General features: G+C 43.7%; 1 protein-coding gene across 1 annotated transcript in view; it reads right to left on the bottom strand.

The window, feature by feature from the left end:
* Nucleotides 1-24,837, bottom strand: part of LOC126199705 (uncharacterized) — a 177,693-nt gene that overhangs the window by 82,394 nt on the left and 70,462 nt on the right. The gene's annotated exons all lie outside the window — the stretch shown is intronic.

The raw sequence follows: 24,837 nt of genomic DNA, 5'->3' as shown, positions 1-24,837 counted from the left end.
TACTGTTGAATTTCCTAGAGCATACTTTTGAAGAACAACAATTGACGAAAGAAATATCTTTTTCTTGCGACATAATTAAAAATTTACAACTTTGGATTTTTCCCTTTCCTTGCACTGTGAAACCTTGCTTCTTGCCACATTTCATGATTCTAGCTCAACGTGAAGGTTTCGATGAGTGATTTTTCGAGTATCAAAATATATGACATAAATGGCCGTATCTTGTGACTGAAGTCACATAGAAGCTTAAAATTTGTACATTTGCAAGGGACCATAGACCGTAATATGGACTACTGAGCAAGATGGCCCAGAATTAAGAGACTGGAATCGCATTTGTGTGGTCGGCGGTTCAGATCCGGGTCCCGCCATCCAGGATTAAGTTTTCCCTGGTTTCCCTGAATCGCTTAAGGAAAATGCCCGGATGAGAGATTTCCTTCCCCGTCCTTCTACAATTTTTGATGGTGGTCCTCTCAGAATGACGTTATCATCGTTGTTTCTTTTTTGATTGCTGCACGTAAGCTTCATATTATTTTCATTTCTCTGGTTAGTGATGGTCCACAGTTCTGTAACACCAATGATTTGCCTACGGTCACGTGCTTAATGTGCAATACATGGCTTCTTGTTTCGGTCGAAAACAAACGTTAGCGCAGAATACACCCGGAGAAGAGGACAGTGTGACAAATGCCACTATCGTAATACCGTTCCTAGCTTTGACATCTGTTTCATTGGCGCGTTAATCGTCAGCGAGAAAGGGCGACCAGACAGCGAGGCCGTGTTCCCTCTGTAAGAGAGTGCTGCGTTTATTTACGCAGACTGGCGACGGTCTCGCAGCGGTGTAGCGCCCCGGCCGTCGACGAGGAACCTCGGCGCAGAACAGAGCGTGGGCCGTCGAGCGCCTGCAGCGGGGACTTATGCAGCCCGCCTCACGCGCTTGGCGAGCGTGTCTCGTACCGGTCCGGCGTGGCGTGTGGTTCGTTGTCTGACAGATCAAGCGCCTGTTCCTGAAAGCGCGTCGACGGATTCCTGTGTGCAGTACTCGATACACGCCTGACACGGCTTTCTACACCACTTTTATATATGAGTCGCCCATTTACAAAAGACGTTAAATTCATTTTTTTCCGTATTAACTTTTTTATATGTCGAAAGAGCGCTCTTCGAGCTGCACAGTAAAGACATAACACAAGTTGCAGCAGCTAATATTTCTGTTGTAAAAGTAATTGCGAAGCTTACCTGGTAGTCGCAGTTCCACTACACGTTAAATCCGAAAACAATACAGGACCTAAAACTTATATTCAGTGCATATTTAATGCTCTGAAAAACATACATTTCCAAAACCTGTTACTTCAGTATACTCGTCAGATCGTATTTAGAACACATTTTAAACATATTAATTTCTCTTGTGAGATAAAAGCGACTTTGTTTGCTTTCCGTATTTTGTTTTTCTTATTGATATACCTGTGAAGTTGGATTTTGGCGCAAATACACATTATTGAGTAACAGTTGGTTCAAAAAGTACTGTCTTGAACGCTAGTGACTTGACTTGGTAACAGGCATGTGGGGATTGTGGCATTCATCCTGCAAACATTCCTAGTGCATGCGTTGCCACTCAGTGTTTGCTATTAAAATCAGCCTCAGCGGGCCAGGCTTTGAAGTGGACCTGTAACGGTTCGGAACTAGTCACTACCTAATAAATACTGCAACTGTTGACAGAACCAAGGAATTTAAATAAAGTTGCTGTTCCCTATCAACGAAACTGATTTCGTTTTGACTGAATCAGATCATGAGGGCCCGCGGAAAAGGAACGCCTCCGAATTTCTTATGTGAAAACTCTCAAAGCCCTTAAAATAAAACTAACGTTATTAAGCTTCTAAATTTTTATTTTTCGTGTCTACATACTTATTTCTCAACATAGTCACGCGACCATATCAGTTCTTCCAACGCGAAACCAGTTTGTCGATACCGTCGCTGTAGAATGACTTTGTTGATGGAGCGACAACCTCAACTCTCCTGCAGCGCTCTATCACTATCAAACTGAAGTCCTCGTACGTATTCATTAAGTTCTGGAGGCAGATGGAAATCGGACTGTGTGGAGGATGAACCTAAGGCGTCGGATTGTTGTATATCTCGCAGCGCTCCTATGTGGCTCGAGATTGCCATGCTGGAGAAGAGAGTGCTTCATTTGTGGAAGAATTATTGGAATTCGAACCTCGATTACAGCGGGCTGTTTCTCAAAGTTACGTTACATACTGCCATGTTACTTGCTACAATTTGGAAACCTCTAGATGCACAGGGCTGAAAATATGTAAACGTGAAGAGCAAAAATGTTGATTATTAATAACATTTGTTTTATTGAAAAGGATTAAGAGTTTTCGCATAACAAAATCGGGAGGCATTGCTTTTGAGCAGGCTGTCGTATTATGAATGTTATTCTTTCCTCGCAGGTACGGCAAGCCAAGATTCATAGTATCGCCTGCTCAAGAAACAAAGAAAAAGACATTTTCATCGCAGCGCGTGTGCTTAGACACGCTCTCTCTCGGACACACACGTTATGATCACGTTATGAATTCGAGCGCTCGGAGAGGCGCGCTGGACGTTGGCGGCAGTTCAGTTGAAACTGGCGAGCGTAATTACATTTGACGTGTAAAACGAGAGGGCGCGCGCGGACTAATTTGCGCACACAGGTCCAAAATAAACCGAGAGAAATAACGCATCATCTGCGCATTGTATTAGAACATCGAATTAAATTCGTCGACGTTTTTCAGGAGTTTGTGAAAAGCAACTAACCCCGATTTCCAAGCGCCAGAGATTACTGCATTGTCAGAAAGACTGCTGACGTAGATATGCGCTATGTAACGAGTTGGGTTAATTGGCAGTAAGTTAATATTGCAGCATTGGCAAGTGTGAAGCACACACTTCCTCTTCAAGTTAGTGCTTAACAATTAGCTGTTCATAAACCAAGAGAAAATGGGTGAGTGTTCATCGGAGGTGAGGGTATCATCTGGAGTGCCCCAGGGAAGTGTGGTGGGTCCGCTGTTGTTTTCTATCTACATAAATGATCTTTTGGATAGGGTTTATAGCAGTGTGCGGCTGTTTGCTGATGATGCTGTGGTGTACGGGAAGGTGTCGTCGTTGAGTGACTGTAGGAGGATACAAGATGACTTGGACAGGATTTGTGATTGGTGTAAAGAATGGCAGCTTACTCTAAATATAGATAAATGTAAATTAATGCCGATGAATAGGAAAAAGAATCCCGTAATGTTTGAATACTCCATTAGTAGTGTAGCGCTTGACACAGTCACGTCGATTAAATATTTGGGCGTAACATTGCAGAGCGATATGAAGTGGGACAAGCATGTAATGGCAGTTGTGGGGAAGGCGGATAGTCGTCTTCGGTTCATTGGTAGAATTTTGGGAAGATTTGGTTCATCTGTAAAGGAGACCGCTTATAAAACACTAATACGATCTATTCTTGAGTACTGCTCGAGCGTTTGGGATCCCTATCGGGTCGGATTGAGGGAGGAAATAGAAGCAATTCAGAGGCGGGCTGCTAGATTTGTTACTGGTAGGTCTGATCATCACGCGAGTGTTACGGAAATGCTTTAGGAACTCGGGTGGGAGTCTCTAGAGGAAAGGAGGCGTCCTTTTCGTGAATCGCTACTGAGGAAATTTAGAGAACCAGCATTTGAGGCTGACTGCGGTACAATTTTACTGCCGCCAACTTATATTTCGCGGAAAGACCACAAATATAAGATAAGGTAAGAGAGATTAGGGCTCGTACAGAGGCATATAGACAGTCATTTTACCCTCGTTCTGCTTGGGAGTGGAACAGGGAGAGATGATGTTAGTTGTGGTACGAGGTACCCTCCGCCACGCACCGTATGGTGGATTGCGGAGTATGTATGTAGATGTACATCTAGAAAAATAAGTGATGCTTGTAAATGCTACTATAGGGGCGTGCTAACAGTTATGCTTCCGAATATCCTCTTCTGTTCTCAATATGGGTTGAGGTATTGCGTGTCATGCGTATTACTCACCAGGGAAGCTCCCCATCTCACCCCTCTCAGAGTTAGTGGAAAAACGCTCCAGTGGATAGCCCGTCGAAAACTGAACACAGATCAAGCACGGAAACAAGAAGAAGGTGTACTGATCTGTAGGAATGAAGCAAAATAGAAACAGTGGTCCAAGATCACGATGTACAACATCGAGCGACTGATCAGAACCGTGGCGACATGGTTGTGTGATCACGGTACTGGACTGCAAAATGGGAGGTCCGTGTTCAGATCTCTCCCGTGTCCCCATTTTTCCACAAATTCATGAACTGTTCGTCCGGTCATTCACGTGTCCTCCTCCTGTAGTCTTGGCATTTGTCGTACTCTACATTGGTTAAAGAATATGAGTCATGTTGTAAGAATACTTTACCGTCGCAAGCAAATGTGATGAATTGTGAGAGCACGCTACTTGCCTCATACACCTCTCACAGAAAACGGGTGTGAACTATGGTACAGCGAAGGAATCCAAGAGTCAAAACGTCCAGAACGAAACGCAAGAGGCATAACATGCGGTAGAACAAATAGGAGGCACGTATGTCTGGAAGTCCCTTCGTTACTCGTCGCTGTTGCAAACGGAAGCTACAGCACGATACAGACACAAATTTGAATACAGCGAACAGTGTAGCGGGACTTTGAATTTCGCCGCGCTACACTCGTTCCCTCAGACATAAATTATACCGTCGCAGCGGTATGAGCGCTCGACGGCAGAGAAAATACTAAAATTGTAACTCTTTTTTTTCTATTCGTTTCTTTTTTGTCTCTCGAGAGCGGAAGCTTAATGCAGACGTGAGCTGATGAAGACGGAAAAAACTTATTAATGTGTAGACATATTGTGGAAGTTATGACATTTGGAGGAGGGAAGCAACGTAAAATAAATTGTATTTAATATCAAGACGGTTTTGTATAAATTAGAAATTCCTGGACAATGAAACTTATTGCAAGATTTCGGAGCAGACTTTTCACGCAGAAATGAAATAGATTTTTGAAGACCTGGACGCCGCACGAAAGAAGACATTTAACCTGGTAAAGGAAGAACTCTTATCTACGCCATTTCCCCCTGTTAGTTACATTTGTTGTTCTCTTTCCTCTTTCAAATAATTTTTGTAGTGGAAATTGGTTTGACTTTTGCTCAGAAACGCCTCAAGGACCACCCCAGCAATAGCCTTTCCGAATCACGAAGTCCGATAACTTTTTTGTAATACGAAGTCCGATTTGCATTTCATTCTTTCCCTTTTTCACGGACATTAACGATTTTAAAAACCCCCTTTTCATTCACCATTTCTTCCAACATTTTCAACCTTTTCTTTTTTTCTTCTCTTTTTTCTTTTTTTATTAAACACTACAACAGGCACGTCAATGACTGGACGGATAGGTCATAATTTTATGGAAAAAAGTCGGGACATGAGTGACGTTTGAACCCGGATCTCCCTCTTTGCAATCCAACACCGTGAGCACATGACCACGACGACACTGTTATTCCGCGCCTCCCTATGTTGCACATCTTCAGCTTGAACCGTTGACTGTTTCCATTTTAACTTATTTTTAAAATAACTTCAGTATACCTTTCATGCTTGATCTGTGTTCAGTTTTCACGGCCTATCCGATGGGCCATCTTAACGCTAAATCTGAGGAGGGGGTGACATGGGTAGTTTCGCTTGTCAGTCGACTTTGCTGCTTCGCTGAGGCAGGTTGCAACCCTCTGTCGCTAGAGGGCTACGAATTGTAGCGTGTAACGTGACGTTAAATGAGAAACATCGAGCTGTAATCGAGTTTCTAACCGCAGAAAACGTGCCTCCAATGGAAAACCGTAGAATAATGAAATCTGTGGACGATGATGATGCTATCGACATCGATAATGTGCGACTTCGGATTGTTGGCGCATGTGGTAAAGGAAACAGTGTGAGACAGCTGGAAGTTTACGACCGCGTACGGCAACCTACGAGACTCATCGGAATCGGGTTGGGTAACTCTACAGGCTCTCCTTCAGCATGACAATGCTGGGCCACGTAAGAGCTCTGCTACATCTGCAACAGTCCGACGCCTTGGGTTCACTTGTCATCGATCATCCTGTCTACAGTCCTCACGTGTCCTCATCTGACTTTTCGTCTGTTTATAGAACTCAACGAATACCTCCCAGGACCTCACTTTGATAGTGGTGAGGCTCTGCAGACAGAGGTGAGGTTGTCACTCCGTCAACAAAGTTAAACATTCTACGTTGGCAGTATCGACAAAGTGGTCTCTCGTTGGGGGAAATGTCTTCGTGCCAGGGTGACCATGCTAAGAAAACAATATATAGCCGTGAAGAATAAAAATGTACGATGTTAATTGCGTTTGTTTTATTTAAAAAGCGTTAAGAGTTTTCGCATAAAAAATTCGAAAGTCACTTTTTGGCGCGTCCTTGTATACAGACATAGTGAGAGAGTTATTAACGCAAGAGGGAAAACGTCTAAGGAATCCAACGAACTTCTTATGCCGCACTGTTTATTTAGGATATGAACAATATGGAACCAAAATTTGTATTAGGTCTGCATTATTTTTTGTAACGTCCTCCTATTTTAATGTGAGACTGGCCTAGGACTAGGACTAGGACTGGCCTGGTAGGCATTGCCTAGGTCGCTGCAAGACAGCGTCAGCTGCAGATGAGACTCACGTCAATTGAGTTCCTTACTTACTGGCAGAATTTGCGCCACAACTGATGCTGGCAAAATTTGTCTTAAATTCCCGACACTGGTTTACAACATTGTAAACAACGTAGCCCGCATTGCAGTTCTTAAAGAATGGTTCAAATGGCTCTAAGCCCTATGGGACTTAACATCTGAGGTCATCAGTCCCCTAGAACTTAGAACTACTTAAACCTAACTAACCGAAGGACATCACACACATCCATGCCCGAGGCAGGATTCCAACCTGCGACCGCAGCGGTCGCGCGGTTCCAGACCGAAGCGCCTAGAACCGCTCGGCCACATAGGCCGGCTCGCCTTTTCAGATGGGTCACCTTTTAGTCTCCGTCTGAGAAATGGCCGATGGCGTGTACGGCGTGAAACGTCTGAAAGCAAACTGCCTGCAACATTCGTCTCGGGGGCCCAGGCCGGAGGTCATTCGCTGGGTGATCTCGTCATTCTGGAACGCACAGTGGATCAACACAAGCACCCTCAGTGCTTGGGGACCAAGTCGGCCACAACTTGCAGTTTGTTTTGCCTCGGCACGGTGTGATCTACCAGCAGGACAACGCAACCTGTCATACAGCTCGCAGTGTAGGCGCGTGGTTTGAACAGTGCCAGGATGAGTTCATTGTACTCCACTGGCCAGCAAACTACCCGGTTTAACCTCTGTGGAGACTCTGTGGGAACACCTCGATCGGGCTGTTCACGGCGTGGATCCTCAGCCGAAAAACCTAGCGCAGCTGGCCACGGCACGTGAGTTGACTTGGCTCCACATCCCCATCGATACCTTGCAGAACCTCACTGACCCCCTTTCTCCAAGACTGGCAGCAGTCTGCGCTGCAAAAGGTGGTCATTCAGGCCGTTGGCAGGTGATCACAGTAACCCACAGTCATCCAGTGATCTATTTTTGGACTTACTGTTTTTATTTTATTACTGATAATGGGATTACTTACATTAAATTGCAGTTATTATATTATAAAGTTACATTATTGACAGTAATTGTCATTTTTTTATTAGTGAACATACAAACAATGGGATTTTTCTTGTAGTTTAAAATGAGACCACAATTTCCGCAAATACAGCATTATTTTTATATCATCTCTATGTTTATCAATTACTTACTAGTGTCTGTTGACTGAATGTGAAGGGAAAGGTCCACACAGTAATACTGCAAGTAAATAATTTATCATTATTGGCCTACATTGTTGTTAAGCAAGCGTAAGGACAATCGGTCTCTTTTTAGATTGCTGGGAGGAAAGACTATCGTCCGCTGACATAGCTGTAATAAAAGCAACGCAGTAATAGCATCCAGTTGGGAGGTGGTGAGTGAGGTTTACTTCATTCAGTGTAGCACAGTAAAACATCAAAATGCAAGTAAACTATGCCGAAGTCTTCAAAGGCATTGGACTGGATGAAGCTTTAGACACTATAAATTATGATAATTTTGAAGGACTGATTCATGAGGACAATGAAAGTGCTGATGTGATTGTTGTTCCTCCATGCCCGAGGCAGGGTTCGAACCTGCGACCGTAGCAGTCGCGCGGTTCCGGACTGAGCGCCTAGAACCGCTAGACCGCCGCGGCCGGCTGTTCCTCCGAATACTGATGATGCTTTAACAGATAAGGATGAGACAGATGATGGTGCGAGGGGTACTGTGAATCTTCTGGATGTTCCTGGACATGTGGAATTTCATTTTTAGTGCACTGAAAATACGTGTTTGGGTGCTGAAGATAGAGTAAACTCAAGAAAACAGGAGAAACTTTGCAGCCAACTGCCAACATACAGCAAAATGAAGCTAACTTCAACTCTAAAAACGACGTTTCAGCTGAAGCACCTCTGGAAAAAATTAAAAATAATCTCACGCCATTCGAAGTTGGAGAAAATATCTTGAATTCTAATAATGCATTTGATTATATCGTGAGACAGAAAGTCAGTGCGATGTGCAAGTTGTTCCAAAAAACGTATACGACTAATCTTTCGACGCGGAACAACTGAGTGTGTTCCTAGGGTTACTATTTTTGTCAGGCCGTCACAGACTTACATCAGAAATACGGTATTGGTCTCAAGACGATGACATAGGATCGGAAATCGTCAAGAAAGTCGTGTCACGAAATAGACATCAGGAGATAAAAAATTTCTGGTTACTTCAGTGATTATGACCAAGCTCAAGACAACCAACATGATAGAGGGGTCTGCGTTAGGCTATTAATTACAAAGATGAACGAGTGCTTCCAGCAGTTTGGTATATTTTGGTAAAGCTTGAATAATGATGAAATGATTTTGTTGAACTATTATGGCCATCATACACTGAAACACTTCCCTCGAGGCAAACCAGTTCGATTTGGCTGTAAACTACGGGCATTGTGTACTTCTAATGGCTATTCTTTCGATTTTGATTTCTACTGGGGGAAGGAAGTAGTAAATTACTGACTTTGGTGATGGATCTAGGGTAGTGCTAAATATAGTTGAGTGTGTTGAAAATCGTCAGGGTCATCATGTTTATTTCGACAACTATTTCACTAGTCGGATGCGTTACTGCATCTGCAAAACATTGGATTCACCGTAAAACACGTACAGTAAAACACAGTGCGAGAAAAGGGAACTGAAAAGAATCCTCTTCAAGAAAGAAAGCAACTGGAAAAATGGCCTCGTGGCAGTTATGACTTTGCCATTGATACAAGTCGTGAAATACTGTTCGTCAAATGGAATGATGATAAACGCGTCTGTACTGGCACCAATTTTCATACTATGGAGCCGCCTAATTCTGCAAGTAGGTGGAATAGAATAGGTGAGCAGAAAACAAACATTCGATAGCCACCGCTTGTAAGGAATTACAATATATAGTAGAAGACCATCATGACTCACTTTTTGGGAAATATGCCACTTTTTTTACGTGGGAAGAAATGGTATTGAGCTCTCTTTACAAGAATAATTGATTTGGCTGTTGTGAACATTTTTAGCATGTACGCACGGTACATGGAGAAAAATCCCTGGATTTATTGGAGTTCCGACGATGCCTTGCTGTCCAGTATCTGAAAATGGCTACCAAATCGCAGAGTGGGACTTCCTTAGCAACACCAAGAAAAGCGTTTCATGAAGTGAGACGTGATGGGAAGCGCCACTTTATTTCAACATGTAATTCCCAAAGACGTTGTCAGTTACCTGGTTGCAAGGGCAAACCATTGAAATTTTGTAACAAATGTAACGTTACCCTTTGGAGCAACTGCTTTGAAATAGGTGGTCAGAACTGAAACTCATTGATTTTTACAATATTTGGTGTATGTAAAGGAAATTTTACAATTAGTAAAGCTTTTTCTTCCAAAACTGGAACATATTTGCAATACAAAAATGTAACAACAATAAATAATATAATGAATATATGTAATTTTGTTTAATATATGTAAATTGCCTTTACAAATAATAAAACTGAAAAATTTACATATGAAAATAAATATTCAACATAAATACAAAAATTTAAATGTTAGTATAACCATCAGAAGCTGTTATCGTCCTAGACATCTGTTTATAGATCAGTCGATTCTGTTCATCCGAGTACTTTAAAAATAAATAAAATATTTATTTATGTTACTTGACATCAGTATATTATACCCTACGGGCCATTAAAATTTCTACACCACGAAGATGACGTGCTACAGACACGAAATTTAACCGACACGAAGAAGATGCTGTAATGTGCAAATGATTAGCTTCTCAGAGCATTCACACAAGTGGTGACACCCACAACGTGCTGACATGAGGAAAGTTTCCAACCGATTTCTCATACACAAACAGTAGTTGACCGGCGTTGCCTGGTAAAACGTTGTTGTGATGCCTTGTGTAAGGAGGAGAAATGCGTACCATCACATTTTCGACTTTGATAAAGGTCGGATTGTAGCCTATCGCGATTGCGGTTTATCGTATCGCGACATTGCTGCTCGCGTTGTCCACATTCAATGACTGTTAGCACAATATGGAATCGGTGGGTTTAGGAGGGTAATACGGAACGCCGTGCTGGATCCCAACGGCCTCGTATCACTAGCAGTCGAGATGACAGGCATCTTATCCGCATGGCTGTAATAGATCGTGCAGCCTAGTCTCGATCCTTGAGTCAACAGATGGGGAGGTTTGCAAGACGACAACCATGTGCGCGAACAGTTCGACAACGTTTGGAGCAGCATGGACTATCAGCTCGGAGAATATGGTTGCGGTTACCCTTGACGCTCCATCACAAAACAGGAACGCCTGCGATGGTGTACTCAACGACGAACCTGGGTGCACGAATGGCAAATCGTCATTTTTTCGAATGAATCCAGGTTCTGTTTACAGCATCATGATGGTCGCATCCGTGTTTGGCGACATCGCGATGAACGCACATTGGAAGCGTGTATTCGTCATCGCCATACTGGCGTATCTCCCGGCGTGACGGTATAGGGTGCCATTGGTTACACGTCTCCGACACCTCTTGTTCGCATTGACGGCACCTTGAACAGTGGGCGTTACATTTCAGATGTGTTACGACCCGTGGCTCTACCCTTCATTCGATCCCTGCGAAACCCTGAATTTCAGCAGGATAATGCACTACCGCATGTTGCAGGTCCTGTACGGGCCTTTCTGTATACAGAAAATGTTCGACTGTTGCCCTGGCCAGCACATTCTCCAGATCTCTCACCAATTGAAAACGTCTGGTCAATGGCGGGCGAGCAACTGGCTCGTCACAATACGCCAGTCACTACTCTTGATGAACTGTGGTATCGTGTTGAAGCTGCATGGGCAGCTGTACCTGTACACGCCATCTCCAAGCACTGTTTGACTCAATGCCCAGGCGTATTGAGGCCGTTAATACGATCAGAGGTGGTTGTTCTGGGTACTGATTTCTCAAGATCTATGGACCCAAATTGCATGAAAATGTAATCACATTTCAGTTCTAGTATAATATATTTGTCCAATGAATACCCGTTTATCATCTGCATTTCTTCTTGGTGTAGCAATTTTAATGGCCAGTAGTGTTTGTGGTCATGGTCGGCCTCTGCGTTCTTGATCAGTGGATTATAAATTACCGGGCTAGCAAGCCTACTGCTAGAGCTGCCGCGTACGTGTCGGAATGATTTACGAAATTATAATATTACTGGAATCGGATGAGGGACTTGCATGTCCGAGTAGCAGTTACCTTCTGGTGACAAACAAACCCGAACTATTTGAAACAGTTAACGCAGAACAGGGAATCAGCGATCATATAGCGGTTACTGCATCGATGATTTCAGCCGTAAATAGAAATATTAAAAAAGGTAGGAAGATTTTTCCGTTTAGGAAAAGTGACAAAAAGCAGATTTCAGAGTACCTGACGGCTCAACACGAAAGTTTTGTTTCAAGTACAGATAGTGTTGAGGATCAGTGGACAAAGTTCAAAACCATCGTACAATATGCGTTAGATGAGTATGTGCCAAACAAGATTATAAGAGATGGAAAAGAGCCACCGTGGTAGATCAACCGCGTTAGAAAACTGCTGCGGAAGCAAAGGGAACTTCACAGCAAACATAAACATAGCCAACGCCCTGCAGACAAACAAAAATTACGCGAAGCGAAATGTAATGTGAGGAGGGGCATGCGAGAGGCGTTCAATGAATTCGAAAGTAAAGTTCTATCTACTGACTTGGCAGAAAATCCTAAGAAATTTTGGTCTTATGTCAAAGCGGTAGGTGGATCAAACCAAAATGTCCAGACACTTTGTGACCAAAATGGTACTCAAACAGAGGATGACAGACTAAAGGCCGAAATACTAAATGTCTTTTTTCCAAAGCTGTTTCACAGAGGAAGACAGCGCTGAAGTTCCTTCTGTAGATTGTTGCACAGATGACAAAATGGTAGATGTGGAAATAGACGACAGAGGGATAGAGAAACAATTAAAATCGCTCAAAACAAGAATGGCCGCTGGACCTGATGGGATACCAGTTCGAGTTTACACAGAGTACGCGAAGGAACTTGCCCCCCTTCTTGCAGCGGTGTAGTGTAGGTCTCTAGAAGAGCGTAGCGTTCCAAAGGATTGTAAAAGGGCACAGGTCATCCCCGTTTTGAAGAAGGGATGTCGAACAGATGTGGAGAACTATAGACCTATATCTCTAACGTCGATCAGTTGTAGAATTTTGGAACACGTATTATGTTCGAGGGTAATGACTTTTCTGGAGACTAGAAATCTACTCTGCAGGAATCAGCATGGGTTTCGAAAAAGACGATCGTGTGAAACCCAGCTCCTGCTATTCGTCCACGAGACCCGGAGGGCCATAGACATGGGTTCCCAGGTAGATGCCGTGTTTCTTGACTTCCGCAATGCGTTCGATACAGTTCCCCACAGTCGTTTAATGAACAAAGTAAGAGTTATGGACTGCCAGACCAATTGTGTGATTGGATTGAAGAGTTCCTAGATAACAGAACGCAGCATGTCATTCTCAATGGAGAGAAGTCTTCCGAAGTAATAATGATTTCAGGTGTGCCGCAGGGGAGTGTCGTAGGACCGTTGCTATTCACAATATATAAAAATGACCTTGTGGATAACATCAGAAGTTCACTGGGGCTTTTTGTGGATGATGCTGTAGTATATCGAGAGGTTGCAACATTGGAAAATTGTACTGAAATGCAGGAGGATCTGCAACGAACTGACGCATCGTGGGGCGACGGGTGGAATTTATATGGTGTGTTATAAAATTTTGTAGATTGTAGAAACACTTCCCGGCCGATGCACCATATGTGGGGCGGCTGGTGGAATTATATTGTTATTATTGAATTATGTTGCTTTGTGATGTAGAAAAGATGCATTCCTTGCCGTTTTAACCATATGTGGGGCGGCGGATGGATTTAATTGTTATATAAGTTTTCCTATTATCTATGCTGTTGTTTTGCCGTTCTCAACACTGGCTCTCTAACTACAATATTGGCAACCAGAAAGTGATTAGCAAAACGTGAAGCCTGTAATTAGAATTCCTAGTGCCCACTTCATCTGAGAAACACACTTATAGCTGCAGCTTATAGCTCTGAGAAATTAGGAGATTGTCTGGGATTCATAATCGAAAAACGATTTTCTAAGAATTTTTCAGTATATACTGAATGTTACAGATCAAAGAAAAAGGAATCCACACAATCCAGCTACCAGAGCAGTTCAGAGTCTAATGCGCTGATGCAACTATAACTGTCCAAATTAAATGTTTAAGTGAATGCTCGCCATAATTTGATGATTAGGTTCATCAAACGCCACGCTAAATAATGGTAGAATGTCTGTCCCGCGGCGGCACGTGAAAATACGACATACGCAAACTGAAGATATATAATTAAAGTCATCCCAGAATTAACACTTCACTCGAAAATGATTTCATGGTTACGCGTATCCCGAGTAACTTAATACGGCATCCGAGGCTGTTTATAGCAATGATACCGACGCGAGGCGACTCCCGACACAGATGGTGTGCTATTCAGCCTCTGGAGAGAACTGGGGACTTAACTCTCTCGCGCAGCGTTCTTATATATAAAGCCGCGGTGCGGACGGCTAAGGGAACGCCTGATCAAATCGGCTCTCCCGACTAGCCGCTGGGCTAGTAATGCACCACATTAAGTTATTGAATAAATCATTGCTTCCTTTGCTGATGGTCGACGAAGCTCTCAATTTAAATGTGCAATCAGCACGCAGGTAAGTAATCATAATAAAAGTCTGACGCGGCTAAGTCAATTATTTTGGGCGAGAGAATTAATTTAATTACACTGCACGTAGTAGACGAGCTCTGAACTTGCCTTTTGGAGATACGCTATCGTTATAGTTTTATAGTTATTCAAATGAAACTTCTCACATCTTTATGGTTATAGCGGATCTCCATTCTACTTAATTTTAAACATCCTAGCCTTATTTATTCGCCCACTTAATCTATCTTGCTTCCTTAATTTTTAAGACAAAAACCAGAAAATTATGAATTTCAACAAAAATCTTAATTTGTGAGATCCAAAGTACTGTTCCTACTAAATTATTATGCAAAAGGAATGTAAATATAAATTTTTAATTTTCTAGCTCTTTTCTGTTGCGCCAATGATTTTTACAGAAAAACGTCGAAATTTCGAACATGCTTAAAGTTATTGAACTGATATTCAACACATATTAATTTAGTATTACTCCCGACATGCTAGAACCGTTTCAGGTTATTCACTTGATTTTTAAAGTATTGCGGAATATTTATGACGTCAGAGCTAGTTACAGCGGACTGGCTGGCACACAATGGAAAGACTGATGTGAATTTACTACAGCGTGAGTAGGCTGCTTCCTTACAGCATGGTGCAGGAAATGGCAATTGAACCTCAATGTAGACAAGTGTAATGTGCTGCGAATACATAGAAAGAAAGATCCCATATCATTTAGCTAAGATATAGCAGGTCAGCAACTGGAAGCAGTCACTTCCATAAATTATCTGGGAGTAGGCCTTAGGAGTGATTCAAAATGGAGTGACCATATAAAATTAATCGTCAGTAAAGCAGATGCCAGGCTGAGATTCATTGGAAGAATCGTAAGGAAATGCAATCCGAAAACAAAGGAAGTAGGTTACAGTACGCTTGTTCGCCCACTGCTTGAATACTGCTCACCGGTGTGGGATCCGTACCAGATAGGGTTGATAGAAGAGATGGAGAAGATCCAACGGAGAGCAGCGCGCTTCGTTACAGGAACATTTAGTAATCGCGAAGGCGTTACGGAGATGATAGATAAACTCCAGTGGAGGACTCTGCAGGAGAGACGCTCAGTAGCTCGGTACGGGCTTTTGTTGAAGGTTCGAGAACATGCCTTCACCGAGGATTGAAGCAGTATATTGCTGCCTCCTACGTATATCTCGCGAAGAGACCATGAGGATAAAATCGGAGAGATTAGACCCCACACAAAGGAATGCCAACAATCTTTCTTTCAACGAACAATACAAGAGTGGAATAGAATGGAGAACCGATAGAGGTACTCAAGGTACCCTCCGCCACACACCGTCAGGTGGCTTGCGGATTATGGATGTAGATGTAGAATTCGGGGAGACCTCCACCTGTGGAGTGGCGGGGAATGAGATTGCGAGGTGGTGTGTCGGCGGTTTCGAGGTTTCCGGCAGCTTCGGCCCGCCGCGGACTCAACACAGGAATCCGTTGCGAACGAGAAGCGGCGGCGGGCCCGGCCTGGAGTGGGGAGTTTGTTCCGGGGCCGGCGCGGCTCCATTAGGCGCTGCAGGGCAGGTAGCCCCCCCCCCCCCCACACCCCCCTCCTCCAGCCACGGCCTGGTCCTCAGGCGCGCAATTAAGATTAATGGCCGGCGCCGCCAGGAAGCCGCCACCCGCCCGCCACGCGCCCTCGGCATTGCGCACTCACTTCCTACCCTCCCTCCCTCCCTCCCACCCTCTCTCCCTCCACCGTAGCGTACACAAATCAGCCGGTGACGTACGAAATAGCGAGCAATTTTGTTCAGCCGCGTGACTGTTGCTGAATGTCATTCTGACGGGTCTGTTCAGTCTTCGAAGCAGTGTGTTTCAGGAGGCTACTGAAGCTGAACCAGAACTCCACAGAGAAACTTCCAGAGTTGTTCAGTGATACTTTCCGCGTATTTTGAAATATGGAACCACGGTCTCCTGCGGCTCGTTACAGAGTTGATACTTTTTTGTCCCAGTTATCTGTGTATCTGTATCGCACTGGAAGTAGCGCACAACACAGCAAATGTCGAGGATATCCGCCCTCTACATAGTTTTAAAACCGCCGTAGGCTATCATAAATAAGCGTAGGGCACTTTGGCTAGTAGCTTTGGTCATTTAGGGTCGTGTCCGCGTTACCTGAACAGGTGTGTTGCATACCGGTCGGACATTTCTTAACGCAAGCGATAAGTCACTCTAAAAACCGGAAGCAGCGACCTCTATAGAAACTGGTTTCACTAAAGTGAGGTGTCGCAGGATGTGGATACTGTGACGTTTGCGTACGTCTGGTTAAGGTTAACCATTATACGCGCTCATCTGGAGATAAATTGTTCGAAAGTCGAACGAAGGGTACCGGTTTGAAGGGCACAGGGAAAAAAGTGTCAAAGCAAGAGCGTTAGTTAGGTCGGGTAGTAAGAGCAGTAGCGGATGTCTTGCTGTTTGCGACAGGCCGTGCAAGGGTTGGCTTTGTTTGTAATGGGTATCATGCGTGTCGATACCTTTGACGTTGTGCGGTGCTGTTACTCGGCGGCTGCCGCTGGGTGCCGGTGTTGATCTCTCGGTCAGCGTCAGCATACCTGTAACACTTAGGTTTATTATCGTCTTGTGTCCGATAGGTCATATATATATTTTGTTTGTGCGTCAGTGTGCGAGCTCGTCGGTTTCCCTGCTGTAGCCTGTTGGTCGGCTTTAATAGCAGCGGTATATCCAGTCAACGTTGCTAATTTGCAGGAGCTTGCCGACGTTTGTCGCTTGTTGGTGTATGTTAGCTTGCCATAGGTGGTTATGCCCTAGCTAGTAGTGTCTTTGGCCGCTTATGCTTTTACCTATGGTTGTGTCGCTGTCTCTGTGTATTTACACTGTTAATTAAAGAGTGTACATATAAATCAGAAGTTACGTACAACTTCCCACACAAAACAATATGTATAGAGGTATAGCTGCTTTTCTGTACGTAACATACAGCGAGTTGAAGGAACATAAAACTAGCTCACATCACATCATAAAGATTTCATGTAGCTGCTTCGTCCTGTAAACGAAGCGCGTGGATCACAAAATGCATTAAAAGTATCAACACTGCACAGGCGGGGGGGGGGGGGGGGTCGTTACTTTCCAAACACCGTAATTCCTCCGGACTGGGCTGGCAGCGCTACTGGCGGAATGTCTTCCAGCGAATGTGGCACAACTTTTTTTTTTCGTCGTTCACATCCGACGGCATGTTGTCACAACCCAGGAAGTACTCCGCGCGGCTGCTTGTTCCGGTGACAAGGCGTTCATGAAAAAACCCAAAAACTGGGACATTAATTGTTGATAATTCTGTTGGCAAAACAAAGAAATGGAAGAGGAATTTTCGTCAGTACTTTGTGGGTGAGACAGTTCCGTATGCATCGAATACTCACTCTCTACATACAGGATGATAAAATATTTCAGGTACTGGGCAAGTAAAGATGTTGTAATCTCTTTTCACGTTAACGAGTGGTGACCAGGAGCTCACGAAAAAAGGCCAACGTATTTTTGCGACTTCATTAATTGCTGATATTCAGGCGATAAATTTGTTCTTATAAAAGGCCACAGAAGATCATTAACTTCTGATACCGCTGGTTCCTAATACCAGCAAAACTGAAAGAAAAGTGGACTACCGTTGGCACCCACGGAGGTCTTCAGTAACTGGATACAACTGAGAGAAGTCCCCTTCATGTGAGCAGAATCGACAGAACATACTCATACCGCGAGCCCAGTTTCTGAAACATTACAGTGATAATGAAAACTAGCTTATAAACAGTTATATAATGCTGTTGTAGCTAAAGTGAACGACCGTGTAAAAGTATTAACATAGTTTTAAGAACTAAACAGCATACTTTTAGATCAAGGCGTGATCACATGTTTGAACATATCTTCAGAATAATGCAAACTTGTGTTCAAACACACATGACACATTTACGAAAAGTTTGACTTCCGTTTAGCCTGTTCGACAAATACATGGTTCAAATGGCTCTGAGCACTATGGGACTCAACTGCTGAGGTTATTAGTCCCCTAGAACTTAGAACTAGTTAAACCTAACTAACCTAAGGACATCACAAACATCCATGCCCGAGGCAGGAGTCGAACCTGCGACCGTAGCGGTCTTGCGGTTCCAGACTGCAGCGCCTTTAACCGCACGGCCACTTCGGCCGGCCGACAAATATACTCAGGTGGCGTTCGTATTTAACTAATTTGCAGTTAAAGGCCGCTATTTCCACCAAGATAAACATCGACTTGCCGGCCGTTGTGGCCGTGCGGTTCTAGGCGCCTCAGTCCGGAACCGCGCTGCTGCTACGGTCGCAAGTTCGAATCCTGCCTCGGGCATGGGTGTTTGTGATGTCCTTAGGTTAGTTAGGTTTAACTAGTTCTAAGTTCTAGGGGACTAATGACCTCAGCAGTTGAGTCCCATAGTGCTCAGAGCCATTTGAACCCTTTTGAGTAGCATATCGGTCATTGTTACGTCGTGTCGGCGGTTCCATCTCAAAATTCAGTGCACCTTGCCAATTTCTTTCATAATTTCCGAAATGCCCTGTGTTATTATTTTGTGGTTGTTCCGTATTTCTAAGTCCCTCTTCCCATGTTGGAGCGCGAGTGTCCTCTGAAATATGTAATTTTTGTATTACTTGTGCCAACTGATCTTGTACTTCCCGGATTTCTCTTTTGTGTTGCGTATTAATTTGATTCTGATTTTGTTTGAATTTCTTAATTTGTTCATACTCTCCTGTGTCAGTGATGGCTACAGGTCTTGTGTCATTCAGATCATCATCTACCTTTGCAGATAAGTTAGTGAACTGATCCGAAAGTTCGGCTACTTTCTCCGATAGTGTACTCATTTCCTCAGTGTGTTTTTCTGAACCAAGTTTCAGAGTATCTACTGTGTCCTTTAAGTTTTCCTGAGTTTTTGCATGTTGCGTAACCGAATCGGTAGATGCAACTGAGTCAAATTTAGCTTGCAAGGTCTCATGATTTTCATGAACAATAGTTTGCAGTTCTTTTATGGCTGCTTCGTGATTGTGTAATGCATTTTCATGCCGCGAAAAAATAGGTTGAAAATGCTCACAAATTTGTGTTTTTACATCGTTACAGACTTTTTGACATTTCGATTCAATGTTATGTAACTCAGTAGTTAAATCTTCACGTGTTTGTTCAAGAGTTTGTTCCAATGACTCTAACTTTTGAAGCTGTTGCTGTGTTTGTCTCTGATTTTGTTCCATCGTGTCTAACTTTTGAAGCTTTTGCTGTGTTTGTCCCATTTGTTGTATTAATTGTAATAACAATGCATTGGTGTCTGAAACATGTTCCTCAGTGCTTTTCGGCAGTGAATTTGCACCGGCAACATTCACATTTTGACAAGCGGAAAATGTGTCTTGACTCATTTGAGAAAACGGTGAGAACCCAAAACCTGAGTCTACAGTATTTGCAATATTGTGTTCTGTCATTCCCGATTCCTGAGGCGAGCTGTTGCCGACCGATCGATCGATAATGCTTCCCTGTTCACTACCTGTTTCACTGTCTACACCATTATTTGACGCTCGCTCCATTTCCCTATGCACAATTACCAAATTACTACTTTGAACATTAGTAAATTCATTACTCGGCGGCGCTGATAAGCTACGCTCGTCGTCACTATTATTTCTCAGTTTACTTTGGAGCCTAGTGTTACGTTTTTCACACGCCATTATTGTCACAATATTTCACACGATAACACAGAAAAGCACAATTTGAAGAGCAAAATAAGATACCACATTAACATAGAAATGGAAATAATGTCTACTTAAATACTTGGTGCAATTATACATGCATGTCACAACTGTTTTACTGTACAACAATGAAAGACTGCAACTACAAGGGAGATTCTCTCTACAATTACGCGCTAGCAATAAACAAAATCTACGCCAATTGGTCATTAACTCAGTTGTGAAGTAAGCATATACATTTGACTGTTATCTCTGCTTCGCCATCCTCGGGCACGGATCTGTGTGTTGTCCTTAGGTTGCTTAGGTTTAAGTAGTTCTAAGTCTAGGGGACTGAAGACCTCAGATGTTAACTCCCATAGTGCTCAGAGCAATTTGAACCATTTTTTTTAAACATCGACTTGCTGTATTCGGATTCACGTCATAAGATACGTACGGCTTACTGCGCATTCCGAAACTCCCGCCAGTAACTCGTGGAAACTCTCACACGGAGATCTTCAGATAATAGGGCGACGTCTCGTTTCCAAGAATGCATTGCAACGACCCTCATAAAAACTTTCGAGGAAGTCGCTAGTAAAACGGTGATCGTTGTTTTCCTGCCACAAAAATGTTTCAAAAGGCAGGAAGGCTTTTACGTTTCGTGGTTAATGCCTCACTGACGATAACGGAATGCACTGTGGCAGCGTGGAAGGCAAATTCAGGCGAGTGTTCGTTTTCGTACAGTGACAAATAACGGCAGTCAATCAAGGCTATTTGCTGTCTCCACTGTTCTTGGGGTGGTTGTGCGTGTCAAACGTTTCGTAATTCGTGTTTATTCCGCAGTGGTTTGTGAATTAGAAACCTTTCCAAATAGGTCCATGATCTGGCTTGATAGATGATTCTCGTGTGCTCTTCTGATGTTCTAGACTAGAAAAATTGTGCTTCGCTGGTTATTTTTTTATTTTTTTGTAGTTACCAGAAATAGTTTGTGAATACTAGGTTTTACGAATACGACGAGTGTTAAGATGCAGCCTTATGGATGTTCCACTAATTAAAAGTATGGAATGCGTCCTTCGTGTGTGCTAGGTGCATGCTGAGCTTTACATTGTGAGACAGCAGAAACCTGATGGCGTGAGTGAGTAATTACCGCTCGCTTCCCCTTTACTCTTTAGTAGAGACAGGCTGTACTTGTAGCTCTGTTATACAGGTAGTCGTGAATATGGATGTTAGTCTGTAGCAGGTATTGACGACTTCCTGGGCTCTTGTTCATTTTTTATTATGAGACCAACTGACATTTTTAAATGAGTTTGCGTAGAGCCGACACCGTTTTCCGTGCTTTGTAAGATGTGTTACGCAGAACCAAAGCATTCTGAGCTATATTCCCGGCGTAGGCGGGGTTGTAAATTTTGCTATGTACGGTCTTCGCGTATGTAACGCCTACGTTTTCTTCCAGTTGTGGATGTGCCTAATGCTGGCTCCGTTCTCATCTTCCCCTGAAGAAAAGTAACTCCGCCCCAATGCAATATAAAATCTCTGAATTGATTCAGAAAGGAAACAGAGATAGTTATTGCTTCCAGCAGAGACGGGATTAGTTGAAAATGCAACATGCTTTTTGGGATGTAGTGGTCCGACTTTCTGAGCCGGGCTAATGCGACACGGTTACACGGCTGCCATTCTTTCCTAGCGCCTTCAGCATACAACATTCTTCGTGATAATGTTCCATTTTGTTAATAAATAGTTTACCTACATACAAAACATTTGTCTGATAATGTGCTTTCATATTTTCTGTCATTTTTGCAAAAGTGTCATTTTTCTACTCCGCTGTAATTCGAATACACATCATTGCAAGGAAATCCTAGGTTTCACCGTTCCAGTAACTCTTAATATGATATAAAAATGTTTCATGTGAATTTTTTAATATCGCTGTGGAATTAACACCTGTCATTTCTTTCTTTCCAGGTAAGTGCCATCGGCGTCTGTGTTGTTTGTAAGGACGTCTGCGTACAGTAACAAGAATAATCTGACAGACTCCAAACAGTTGCATGTGTCTCTGTAAAGTTTGATCTGGAAGTGGCTTGTCTAACCGACAGGTAGTTGCCCTACGGTAAGCAAGCGTAATGTCCTGCAATGTTTTTGTTCAGTTGTAATTTTTAGTTGCAATGCGTCGAATATCTGTCGCGAGCATCTCCCTGTGGTGTCAAGATGACTTTGCTGACCATACTGACTTTTCCTGGAGGAATGAGGAAACGTTCTAACTATTGATATCGGAGACCAGGCGTCTCCTCGTACAGTAATGTAAAATGAAACGTAGTTTGTTACCTCACTTGGCTGGTTTATGTATCTTGGAACAGAGTGGTGAAAGGTGATTTATCAGTGCATAAACCTTCACCAATTTTTAATCCTGTAACTAAGTAATAGATGAAGTTCATATGTACGGCGTTTAATCCGAAAGTCGGTCCTACTATTTTTTCTTTGTCATTCGCATATTTTTCTTTTGCTCCTCCGCATGTGTGAGAGCAGACAAGTAGCACCGTGGTTTAGAGTCCACCTTAAACTGCAGGCCCCCCTGTAAGTGGTTGGGTGAGTCGGTCCTAAGTTACGAGGAACGGAGGCGCCTCCCATGTCCACTAAGACCATACGAAACGCTCTTTCTTTTCGAACAATTTATTTTCGTCGTAACGTAAAAATACGTAAGCGAGGACATTTTATCTGTTTTCCTATCACCGCCGGCAGACGTTGTTATAAGAGGCAGACAAAATGTAGGCCGGGGCAAGCTGCTGTGTGTGGAGAATTTTTTCTGCGTGTGGTTATCTTCATCCTGAACATCTCTTCTCAGCGTCAGTGTCACTAAATAACTTAGAAAGCTGTGTCTGTTATTGGGTCCCTTGCTGTTTTAGCACCTCAAATGTAGTGGAGGATGATCCAAGGTTACTATACACCACCTAAGGTTGAGTTAGATCCTTCCCCCTCACTACGTTGTAAATCGGAGTCATTTAACCCGAGTTTAGCAAACAGTTAATTCATACCGCCGGAATTCCAAGGTAAGGAACTTGCCAAGAATGTGAATTCACTTAACCGCGGAAATGGTGCGCTCGGTGTAACGAATGTAGAAAGACTGAGTATTTAGTTCGCGACAGATGTCTGTAATGTTAGGGATCGGTAGGTTATACCCTTTACAGTGCAACTTTTGGTATTTGAGGATGGTAGCACAAAGAATGCTACATGTTATCAGGGGTATGTATGAGGAGACTCGAAAAAGTAAGGTACAGGTTGTTACACCAGGCCTAGAAAGTGACATAAATACGTATGACGGGGGTGTTCAAAAGAAAATGTTTGATACAATACTTGGAGAATAATTGAAGTTTTTTTTGCAGAAGTAATCACCAGAGGTCTGAGTACAACCATCCCAGTGTTGCACGAGCTAAAGAATTCCCTGTTCACAAAATTCCTGTGTCTATGGCAGGAGCCATTCGACCACTGTTTCCTTCGGTTCGCCGTCCGAGCTGAAGCGCTGCGCTTAGAGATGTTCGTCTAGTGGATGAGGCACGCGGAAACCGAAGGCGACGAGTCGAAGCTGCAGGGCGGACGCTCAGGCTGGTCCCACTTCAGCTTAGCCGTTACAGCTGGTGTAACGCGCGTTACTGTCGAGCACACTCACTCTCTCTCCGTGAACGGCTCAGTCCGTTTGCTCGTGACGAACTTGCACATGGCTACAGAGTCTCCCACAATACTGATCACTCTCACACAAAACATTCGTGTAACTGATAATGTGCTTCCATATTTTCAGGCATTTTTGCAAAAGTGAGATTTCCTACTCTCAGTTAGCTTGTGTTCCCCGAGACGTGCTGCCACGGTTCGTGGAGACTGTACCCCTCGTTGTGCGCTTTCAACACGGCGGTGCACTAGCCCAATCATATGTTAATGTCGGCGAGCACATGAATAAGACGTACTATCGTATGTGGATCGGATGTGGAGGTCCCGTCCTAGGGCCAGCGCGATCGCCGGATCTTACTCCTCTTGACATTCTTCTCTGGGCTTACGTCAAGACTCTGGTATACGAAGCCCCCGTGGAAACGGATGAAGACGTTCTTGCTAGGGTCCAAAGTGGCCGCCTCCTCGTACAACAGATTCCAGGGTTCTTTGAAAGAGTGCGGCGGAACTAATGCCCCGTCGCCGCGCATGCATTGAGACTGGCTGTCAGCGCTTAAAACATTTACTATGAGCTACGTTGTTGTTACGGGGTGTACGCTTTTGTACATCCGTAACACAATACATACGCATTTCAAACCGTTGTATCCCATTCTCAATATAATCTGTTGTAGGCCCAGTATCACATGTTCCAATTTGACGCAAAAGGTTTGAGATAACATATATACTGCGGAAAGATTGTCTGGAACAAATAGTCATAGCAGGGAAGAGAGGGATTGGGAGAGGAACAGGAAGAAGAAGTAGAAGACTTGGAATGTCTGATGACATTAAAAATGGACAGAGTGAGCAGCAGATTAACGAAGAGGCACGGGACAGAGAGAAGTCCATAGAACGTAAGAGAGGTAAAGAAAAGAATAATGTAGCTGTTATTTTTTTAAAGGGATGAAAATGAGATGGGGTATGAGAAAGTAACAGAAGAATTAGCGCAGCTCTGGCTGTGCGCTGTGCTTCGGGGCTGCCGGCAGACGCTTCGGCCGTCAACGCTCCAAGTCGTGGCTACAGCAGGCTGACGGGCGGGCACGGGGGCAGGGGGGCGTGCTTAT

Source organism: Schistocerca nitens, chromosome 8 (genome assembly GCF_023898315.1).
Source record: "Schistocerca nitens isolate TAMUIC-IGC-003100 chromosome 8, iqSchNite1.1, whole genome shotgun sequence".
Classification (NCBI taxonomy): Eukaryota; Metazoa; Arthropoda; class Insecta; order Orthoptera; family Acrididae; genus Schistocerca; species Schistocerca nitens.
This window is presented reverse-complemented; position numbering and strand designations above follow the sequence as displayed.